The 3,450-nt window shown below is 37.0% G+C and overlaps 1 protein-coding gene across 1 annotated transcript in view; it reads right to left on the bottom strand.

Moving 5' to 3' along the window:
• Positions 1-3,450, bottom strand: part of NAA30 (N(alpha)-acetyltransferase 30, NatC catalytic subunit) — a 22,927-nt gene that overhangs the window by 4,434 nt on the left and 15,043 nt on the right. The gene's annotated exons all lie outside the window — the stretch shown is intronic.

Below are 3,450 nucleotides of genomic sequence, written 5' to 3'. Positions count from 1 at the left end.
CCCAGGGGGACAGCTTGAGGCTCTGTCTCAAAAAAAAAAAAAAAAAAAAAAAGATATTCTGATTCCACTGTACGCTGAGAATAGCTAGCTCTGGCTGTTTATATTATGGTAATCATATCTAAATCTCAAAAAAAAAAAAAAAAAAAGTAAAGTACTGGCCAGGTACAATGGCTCACACCTGTCATCCCAGCACTCTGGGAGGATCCCTTGAGCTCAGGAGTTTGAGAGCAGCCTGAGCAAGAGTGAGACCCCTGTCTCTACTAAAAATAGAAAAAAATAGCCAAGCATTACAGCAGGCACCTTGTAGTCCCAGCTATTCCGGAAGCTGAGGCAGTAGGATCTCGTGAACCCAATCTGTGAGCAAAGCTAACACCACGATACTCTAGCCTGGCAAACAGAGTGAGACTCTGTATCAATTAAAAAAAAAAAAAAAAAGTAAAGCATTAGTCATCATATTGCTCAATCACCTGTCCATCTTTTATTTCAAAAAAAAGTATATAAAAGTAAATGGCCACCAAGCAGGTTTATTATTTTAGGTATACAGACCCTACTTTAAAATTACATCATAGAAAACTCATTCATGCTGGTTACAGTGCCAGCCACGTACACCAAGGCTGGCAGTTTCGACCTCAGCCTGGGCCAGCTAAACAACAACAACTGCAACAAAAAAACAGCCAGGCATTGTGGCGGGCACCTGTAGTCCCAGCTACTTGGAAGGCGGAGGCAGGAGACTCGCTTGAGCCCAGGAGTTGGAGGTTGCTGTGAGCTGTAATGCCACGACACTCTACCCAGGGGACAGCTTGAGGCTCTATCTCAAAAAAAAAAAAAAAAAGATACGGCCTCTGCCTGTATCTCCACCTTTGCTTTACACTTTTCTCCACTTTATCTTCCCTCACTCTCTGTTTTTTTAAGGAACAAAAAATCATGTTCCACTTACTGATTCTGTAAGTAACATGCTCTACACTAAACTTTCAGTTTATGGAACACACCAAGACTTTCTCATCTTAGACCACTCACATCAACCGTTTTCTCTCTGGAAGAATGAAAGTCTTTCTCCCTTCACCGTTTCTGCTCTGCCTGTCTCTCCAGGCTGGTGCAGGGCTCCTTTCCTTGTACACCACCTAACGACAACAGGACTGCCGTGTCCTCTCCTGGGTGTCCTTCCTTCACAGCTGTTTCTTTTGCATCTAACACGTTGCCTTAAGTAATTAATTGTATGCTTAGGGTGAGGAATAAAAATTGTCTATCAGATACAACGTACGTAAGTCTGATGCTGGGTACAATAAAAGCCCTGACTCCAGCAATATGCAATGCATCTATGTGACAAAAAACTTATACCCCCAGATCTACTGAAATTTTTTAAAAATGTGTCCTTAGTTTATATTACACATGTTAAAACAAATATTAAAAGTATTCCCATGCTTTTAAATAAGAGTAATTTTTTTAAAAAACATCATTTTAAGGCACTTACTTATATAATTAACAAGCAAATCACACTCCAAATCTGAACCTTTCAAAGTTCTAAAATCAAGTAATTACGACTTCAGGATCAAGCAAAAATGATCTTGTAAACCTTAAGTAACAGCTGTACGGCAAGCTAATTGGTTTAAGGTAAGAATTAAAAGTCAACAATTTCTCCTTGCTCTTATAAATCAGTTCAATTTTCAGTAATGTACACCATCCTGTAGTCTAAACACTCCAATCTGGTTCACACAGGTTTTCAATTTTAACCAATTTTCTTGGGTAACTTCCTAAAATTCTGTTACTAGGTCAGTACCCATTAACAGCTAAAATGTTAAATCAAAGCAATTTGAGAAAAACTGAAATTGCAACAACTCAAAACTTGGGATTTCACAAAAATAAAAACTGACAATTTTTAAAAAATTAATAGCTAATATTTGAAGTAGTGTGAGCAACATAAAGCATTCTGCACGTCATTTTATTTTCAGACTAACCCTTTGAAATAGATGTGATTAGGACAGAAGAGAATCCACATTAGAACTAGGGAGTGTAAGAGTTTAACTACATACCTCCTTTACCTACCCTGGGCCCCAGATTACTTCCCACTATAAAATAAAGCAGCAAATGGAAAATCTAACCTACCTAAGACAACATGAAGGGGCTCTGAAGTCTACCCTCATTAATACTTAGCAATCTGAAATATCCAAAACACATCTATAGCTACACACACACTTGAGGTATGATTAAGAGTTAAGTTCAAGTTTGTTCACAACCTGATCAATGAAATAAAGGACAATTACATCAAAAAAAAAAAACTACACAAAGGACTAACCCAGTTAAAATGTGAAGATTCTCCTGACACACTCACAGTTTTTAAACAAATGTGTCACACAACATTTGATACAGTAGAAAATGACAGTAAAAACTAATTGTTAAATTACTTAATCACTTAAAGTCTTAGAAACATACTAAAAGAATATCTGGGTTTATAATGGAAATAAATACACTATAAACCTACTCTTTAAATACACATCATGGGGCTGGGCAAGGTGGCTCACGCCTATAATCCTATCACTCAGAGGGGTGGATTGCCTGAGCTCACAGTTGGAGACCAGGCTGAACAAGGCTGTTTCTAAAAATAGCCAGGCGTTGTGGAGGGTGCCTGTAGTTCCAGCTACTTGAGAGGCTGAGGCAAGAGAACTGCCTGAGCCTAAGAGTTTGAGGCTGCCATGAACTATGATGCAAGGGTGAGAAACTGAGACTTTGTCTCAAAAAAAAAAAAAAAATCCACTTCGTGTGAGTACTGTATAGGGGGCCACTAAAAAGTCATCTTTGACATTATGTGGGGAGGAGGGTAGAACAACTGGACCTGTTCTACCCTTACACATATACATTTTAATCAAAAAATAATTTAGACTTCCTTGGTTTCTATTTTCTTTTTCCTCATTGGTTTATAATGATATAGTTTACTCATTTTGCTAACATGATCAGTTTTATTTCTTTAAATTATATAAGAAATAGTAGACTATTAAATTATCTGTGTAGAATTTACAAAAATATCTTTTACATTACCTTTATATCACTAAAAATAAGTAGCATTAGGTTGCAGGCAAAGTCCTGGGTTTGAACTATAAACATTCTGCAACAAGTAACAATATATTATCTATATAAGAGAGAACTGCTTATTACAAATACAAAAGCATGAAAAAAACAATGGAAAGACAACACCAAAACAGATATGCTAGAGAAGTGAATTTTCTTTTTCTATATCCCAAGTTTATGTTTATTATGGTTTTTCAAGGGAAAAAAAGTTTTTAATGTAAACATGCAAAAATTAGATGATATAATTTTCAACTAAAAATATTCTAAGAACACAGACTATACACTTAAATTCCATTAAGATATTCTGATTCGGCTCGGCGCCTATAGCTCAACCGGCTAAGGCGCCAGCCACGTACACCTAAGGTGGCGGGTTCGAATCCCCAGCCC

The sequence above is a fragment of the Otolemur garnettii genome, unplaced genomic scaffold (assembly GCF_000181295.1).
Source record: "Otolemur garnettii isolate 467f Iridium unplaced genomic scaffold, OtoGar3 scaffold00081, whole genome shotgun sequence".
Lineage (NCBI taxonomy): Eukaryota > Metazoa > Chordata > Mammalia > Primates > Galagidae > Otolemur > Otolemur garnettii.
The sequence above is the reverse complement of the archived record's forward strand: the minus strand, read 5'-3'. Positions and strand labels throughout refer to the sequence as shown.